Source organism: Tamandua tetradactyla, chromosome 6 (assembly GCF_023851605.1).
Source record: "Tamandua tetradactyla isolate mTamTet1 chromosome 6, mTamTet1.pri, whole genome shotgun sequence".
NCBI classification, from domain to species: Eukaryota; Metazoa; Chordata; class Mammalia; order Pilosa; family Myrmecophagidae; genus Tamandua; species Tamandua tetradactyla.
The window spans coordinates 76,710,645-76,718,024 of NC_135332.1; the positions used below are offsets into that span (position 1 = coordinate 76,710,645).

The window sequence follows — 7,380 nt, forward strand, 5'->3', positions numbered from 1 at the left end:
GCTTTAGAGAATCATGGTACTCAAGAAGGGTTCATTGCAACTTAACCTTCAGTGGTGCATCTCATTATACCAAGTTCCTTAGGCTGAATGTCACTGAATTATCAGAATTCTCCATGGAGATCACATAGCATTTCTAGTTCTTATGGTCATAATACTAGTGGCAGGGTGATACAGCTTCACATGTCTGATGCTTCTTTGAATGATGCAACATGGGATTAGAAATAGGTTCTCTGCTCATTGTAAGAGATCTCTGGGGTATCTTGCATCATAACCTGGGGCTCACTAGACCCTACCACTGATCCTGTTCACATTCCAATCACACCTTTGTGGTCCAGTGGTCTTACTCTCACTTTGCTATTACATAGATTCCTTCTCTTCTGTGTCCCTCCCAATGATCTTAGTGCCCTGTCACCATTTTTCCAACCTCAATTCACACTCTCTTTATGCAAATCTCAGTCTGATGTAATTCATCAAGTCTGTTCCCATATAACAACTAATTCACACTTAGATGAAAAAGGGTGATTGATTATTAAATAAATCTTCATTGTGTGCCAATTATGATTCAGACTTTGTGTTGATAAGAACCCACTGTATTTTCCTTACTGAAAAGAAACAAATAAAATACAAAAGATGAGACAGCAAAAATAATGTATAATACTTCAATTTTCTGAATTGCTGCAGATGAAGCAATACATCTTCATGTCTCCCTGCATCTAGCTCAAGATACATTAATTCATGGTACAGAAAAGCAAATTAGAGTGAGTATTTCCTCAAAGTGGTATACTTAATTGGAATGATCTTCAGATATTTGCACATCTCAATTTCAGATTCTGTTTCTCTTACATGAAAGACGCATTTGGTCAATGGAGCCCCTACTAAGTCAGAATCTAGGCTCTACTGGTTGGTAGTCATTTCTTATTCTGGAGAGTAAGAAAGAATATGATAGTGGATTATGTTCTTGTTTATTAATCATGTGTATATTCCAGACATTGAGCTCAATAATTCATATTCATCATTTTATTTTATCTCCTGAGTCACCCTTGAGGTAGGCATTAGAATTGCCACTTAGATATGTGAAAGTGGAGACGCAGAAAGACACAGTGGAATAAGCAAATCATAATCAGTGGGTTATGACAAGGTTCCAGTGAAAACAGTGCTGATCTCTCCATCTTAATTCAGATCACACATTTTCTTATAGTACACATATCCTTTATAGGCAGTGGGACCACAGGTTGAGGGAATCTGCTATTGTGTGTTGATTCTTTCAATTCCCTCAAGGAGCAAAAATCACTAACTACCCAGAGAGACAGTAAAAGGATGTTTAATGGTAGCAATCAGGTCTGAAAATCCATTCTCCACTGGGCCTAGGTGTTCCAAAGGTGAAGGAGAAAAATACAAAAAATAATAAGTCCTTAGTTCAGAAGGAAGAAATGAGTCATCCTCCTGAGGTGACATGAGCGCTGCTTCCTCAGAGACCAGAGAACATGCTATATAGCTTATTTGTAATAAATCAGGATATTTCCTCCAGAGTCCAGTGTAGGAACCCTACAATTAGAAGTTGTTGTGGGCAATATTACAGCTGCACCACAGCAATCTATTCTATAGTTTGAAATGTATTTTACTCTGATTTAAGAAATTGAGCTACTTGTCTTTAAAGAAAGGTAAAAGAGAGAAGATATCTCTCCTAAAGGAATGCAGGGTTTCTGTGGAATAATGCAGAAATGCAGAATAACTTTCATATGAAGAAGAAGTTGTGAAGGGCTTCAGTTTTCCTATCTAGTTCCTATCTATATAATGAACAGCTTCCTCTAAGGTATATTCTAACTACATCAACTGCTTAACTTGGAAGAATTACAGTTAGTGTGTTCTCTAAAATGAGTTTTTTCCATTTTTGCTTTTTTTTCATGAATTTAAGCATTGAAAAGGAACAAGCAAAGGGAAAAAGGAGAAAAACAGTTACAAGAGGTAAGTAGAAGATATAAAAGATGTTGTCCATATAACTTAATGACACACAAAAAAATCACACTCTTATTAATTCCCATAACCACAATTGAAACAAAATCCCAAGAGCACTATGTAGCTAAAAAATATGTTAATTAAATGCTCAGTCCATTTTTATTCTTAGAAGATTTGTGAAACATTAAGAGAAATGTAAGCAGTAGTAAATAACATGAATTTTAAGACTGTTTTGAAACACTTAAAAAGATCTCAAAAAAGTCTGCTACTACTTTCAGAAACTCACAGAAAATGAAAACTCAGATAATCTCTGGGTTACAGAGTTGACTATAAAATTAAGGTAGAAGAAGATATATTGTAAACAGGGGTGATGAAAGTGTACAATTGACAGCACCAGACATTAAAAAATGGTATTACATTAACATTACAAATAAATCAATGTGAGTTCTAGAAAAGACATTTTCCAACAACTGCAATCACTTTTTCACTTCAGAGGATATGTGGCTGTATTTTCTTTTACTAAATATATTCTAGAGTATTAATAGAGCTCTGAGCATTATGAGATTTAGTTCTCTATTTATTAATTCTTTCATCTATGAATTAAGGGTGTCATTCAAAATGATCTCAAATATTAAGAGAATATGAAGTATGAACTCAGCTTAACTTTATGACTTTAGGCAAATTATTTTTTTAGCTTTTTATTTTAGTAACAGATATACAACTTAACATTTCTGATACTAACCATTTTCTATTGTAAAACTCAATGATATTGAATTCCCAATGTTGTCTACTTTTTCATCACCTCAAACAGAAATGCTGTACCCAATTGGTAATGACTCCCCATATCACACACCCCCCTGCTCTTGATAGTCTGTAATCTACTTTTTGTCTCTATGACTTTGTTTATTCTAGGTATTTCATATGGCAAGCTTACTCTTTGTACCTCACATTTGCCATCTGTCAAAAGGGAATAATAACACTACCGATTCCAGAAAATTTAAATAAAATAATGCAAGCAAAATGCTGCCTGTGATTCTTAGATCCTCTGCCTCATGGCAAAGCACATGGTAGCATCTCTTGGTCTCTCCTCTTCTCTTCCAAGTTCCATTGACCTTCAGCTTCTTACTTCCTGTGGCTTTCTACCAGTCTGTCTTAATTTCATTTTCTTATAAAGGACTCCATTAATAGGATTAAAACACATCCTGATTGAGGTGCGACATACCTTACCTGAAGTAGCCTCATCAAAAGGTCCAATTTACAATAGATCCACATTCACAGGAATGGATTAAAGTTAAAGACCATGTGTTTCTGGGGTACATTGAGCTTCATACCACCACAAGAAGGCACTATGGTATTGAAAAACAGCAAATGACTTAACTCCAAGAGACAAATATTCGGGAATATAAAATGGTACAAAGTGGAAAGCAGCATGGCAGTTCTTTTTACACTTAAATATAGAATTGCCATATGTCCCAGAAATTCTACTTCTTGTACTAAAGACTTTGAAAACAGAGACTCAAACATGTACACCAACGTGTACAGCCATAAGAAGGAATGATATTTTGATGCATGCTACAACATGGATAGACATTGGAAACATAATACTGAGTCTAATAAGCAAGACACATAAAGACAAACACTGCAATATTTCACTTATATGAAAAAAAGGCAAATTCATGGAGACACAAAGTAGATTTGAGGTTATCAGGGGATGAGAGGAAGAGGAAAGGGTGAGTTGGTACTTAGTGGGTGTTTTAGTTTGTTAAAGCTCTTGGAATGCAGTGTATCAGAAATGGATTGCTTTTTCCAATAGAATTTTATTAGGTTACAAATTTACAGTTCCAAGGCCATGGAAATGTCCAAATTAACTCATCAATAGGAGTATACCTTCTATGAAGAAAGGCTGATGGCTTCTGGGTTTCCTCTGTCACATGGGAAGGTGTCTGATGGTCCTTTCTTCCCAGGTTCAATTGCTTTTAGGTTCCTTGCATCCTTGTTTTTTCCTCAAGGGACACCTCTCTGAGCTTTCTTGTGAGTCTTCTTTTAGTGTCTCCAGGGTGTTTCTCTTCTTCACTTGACTTCATCTCTCTGCTCTATGTACCTGTCTCTTTGTGTTTTCTGTCTTTATTCTCTTCATAGAGGATTAAGTAAGAGAATTAAGACCCACCAGGAATTGGGTACATCACCTCTCCATGGAAAAAAAAAACAAATTAAAAATTCTGCTGCCACAAGAATGGATTAAAAGAACACAGCCTTTCTAGGGTACATACCAGATTCAAACCAGCACAGTGAGTGTACGGTGTTTGTAAATTTGGGGACTTTTAAAGCAAAATTAAGAAGAAGAAGGAGGAGAAGGAGAAGGAGAAGAAGGAGAAGGAGAAGGAGGAGGAGGAGACTTATGCATTAACCCAGGATTTACCACTGACTAACTGAGAAATCTACATACATCATTTGACTTAAGATTATACCTGCTTATATTCTTCACTGATTTGTGGTGGTGCTCACATAAGACAATGGATGATATGGCACTTTGAAAGTTTTATTGTACTCTCTAGCTTTTGCTATAGATGAGTCTATCAAGCCCATATCCCTTTGGAAACTAGGTGGCACAGAGCATGTGTAGACATTTCTGTGGAGAATGGAACTAGTCACTGCCCACCCTTCTCCCCAGCTGTGTCCAGTAGATCCTTTATCTCCAATATTAGCAAAGGTATCAATCTACTTTAGTCCCATATTTCAATTTCAGACAGTATCAAATGACTCCCTGCTGTGAGTAATAGTAGATTTTTTTAGCACTTTTTTAAACTTTTGAGTTATAATTTGAGGGTTTATCTACTAGTTTTAACTACTGCTCCACAGTTTAAGGCCATGGAAGGAATGAGAGACTGGAGTGGAAATGGAAAAGAATTCCACAGGAACTGCTGTCCATACTTTCACTTGAAGATTTAAACTCTTCATCTATTCTAAGATTTCTTTTTCATCCTGTATCAGGGTTCATTACTCCTTATCAGAGATGAATTTTATCTCCATTTGGATTACCTGGAATTAAACTATTCCCCAATTTAGTATGATGCCTGGAAAATTTCCAATGCTGCTGTTGTGCTTCTGGTTTCTTTAGTGATATTAGGAAACTTGGTGTCAGGAGTTTTCACTATCTAGGTAAATTCCATTACCCTTTTCTGGGTTGGGGAGGTCTACTCACTCTTACCACCAGGTTCTCTAAATATCAAATTATTGAAAATTCTCAGGGTTTTACTGACATTGTTTTTTTTTCCCTACAGATAATGATTCTGGGAAAGTGGGATGGCTTGGAATCATAATAGCTGCACAGTTTCATATTTCCTTGACCATCAATTTTTGCAATTTTTTAAACCTCCCTAAGAGATTCAGCTCTTTCCCTTGACACTGTTCATTAATTTTTCTAACTTTTAATTTTTAAGTGAATTATATTAGTACTACAAAGGAATATTCAGTGGCCTAAGTTCATTCCATCATCTTTCACCAGAACTTACATCTAAAAGTGTAATGCTAACATTACACTTGATTTATTTTTTATACCTAATGGTGAGAATTCTATCTTAAGCCCTTGTTATTATTCAATAAATGGTTAATGCCAGAGGGAATGTCAGTTTGTGATTAATACTCAGACACTTGCTAAGAAAATTAGTTAGTACTCAGATATAGGGTTTGTGAGTTGACATCAAGTTCATTACTTTTCACTTTATGCTCTTCTGTTAGAATATGTATGGGTATACATTGTAAAATTTTGTTTATGGCACTTCCATAACCAAATGTCAGCTTCTATCTTTTCCTTTACCCCAGCTCAAATGAACAGATATATGAAAGAGATTCAAAGCAAGAATCAAACAGAAGTGACAGAATTTATCCTGTTAGGACTCTCAGAGAACCCAGATCTACAAACTATCCTATTTGGATTGTTTCTGCCAATCTACATGACAACGCTGGTGGGTAATTTGGGAATGATCATGTTGATTAAAATTGACCACTGTCTCCACACCCCCATGTACTACTTTCTCAGCAGGCTCTCCTTTGTTGATGCCTCTTATTCTTCTGTCACTCCTAAGATGCTAGTGAACCTTGTAGCTGAGAATAAGGTGATTTCTTTCAATGGATGTGCTGCCCAGTTCTACTTTTTTGGCTACTTCCTGGGGACTAAGTGCTTCTTGCTGACCATGATGGCATATGACCACCATGCAGCCATTTGGAGCCCCCTGTTCTACCCTGTTCTCATGTCAGAGAGAACTTGCTTCTTGCTGGTGGCTACCTCATTCCTAGAAGGCTTTGGAAATGCATCCATTCACACAGGGATGACTTTCAGATTGTCCTTTTGTAACTCTAATAGGATCAACCATTTCTACTGTGACACACCACCTCTGCTCAAAGTTTCTTGCTCTGACACCTACATCAATGGCATTGTCATCATGGCTTTCTCCAGTTTTAATGTTGTCAACTGTGTTATGATCGTCCTCACATCCTACTTATGCATCCTCATTGCCATCTTGAGGATGCCATCACCAGAAGGCAGGCAATAAGCCTTCTCCACCTGTGCTTCCCACCTTATGGCTGTCACCATATTCTTTGGGACAATTCTCTTCATGTATCTGTGCCCTACCTCTAGCCTACTCAATGGAGCAGGATAAGGTTTTCTCTGTCTTTTATACAGTGGTCATCCCTTTGCTAAATCCCCTCATCTACAGTTTGAGAAATAAAGATGCAAAAGAAGCCCTAAAGAAACCCTTACAGAAACACATACTGTAAATCCCATTCTGTTATGTATAAGAAATTACAATTTCTTAATAATTTTGACCTTTCATGGAATCTTTTACTTGTGTCAAGGTGAAAGATTGAAAATTTTTTGTATTGTTTAGTCTCCTAGCATCTTGAAATATATATATATATGGGCCTATCTGATGAATGAATACAGGTTGGATATCAAAACATTTGGAATTGGCAGAACTGTATTTAAGCTACAACTCCAACATTTAGTTATGTTGATGTCAGTATCATTGTATGTAATTTAGTGTCTTTGGTTGGGCTCCAGGCAAATAGACTCTGAGACAGACGTTTATATGTAGGAAGTTTACTGGAGAGTGCACAGAGAAACAGTACCTATAAAGGGGTGAGAGAAGCAGCATTGGACAGAAGTGGAATTGTGATGATGTTGCCACAGAAGATTCAGGTAATCTCACATGGAGCTCTGGAGCTTGAGACAGCCCTTCAGAGATTCTCAAATTGTGATTAAAGTGTCAGATATTTGTTCTTACCCAGCTTTGCATGTGGGATATTCTCTTAGAGGGGAGGATATTGGACAAGGCAATTCCTCTCAGCAGGGGCAGTTTCCAAAGAGGAACTCACCTGTGAACTATCAGTTGCTGACATACCTGGCCGCTGGGGAAATAACAA

The 7,380-nt window shown here is 36.8% G+C and overlaps 1 pseudogene; it reads left to right on the forward strand.

The window, feature by feature from the left end:
• Positions 1-5,783: 5,783 nt before the first annotated feature.
• LOC143686145 (olfactory receptor 5AP2-like) lies at positions 5,784-6,735 on the forward strand (annotated as a pseudogene).
• The last annotated feature ends 645 nt before the right edge of the window (positions 6,736-7,380 follow it).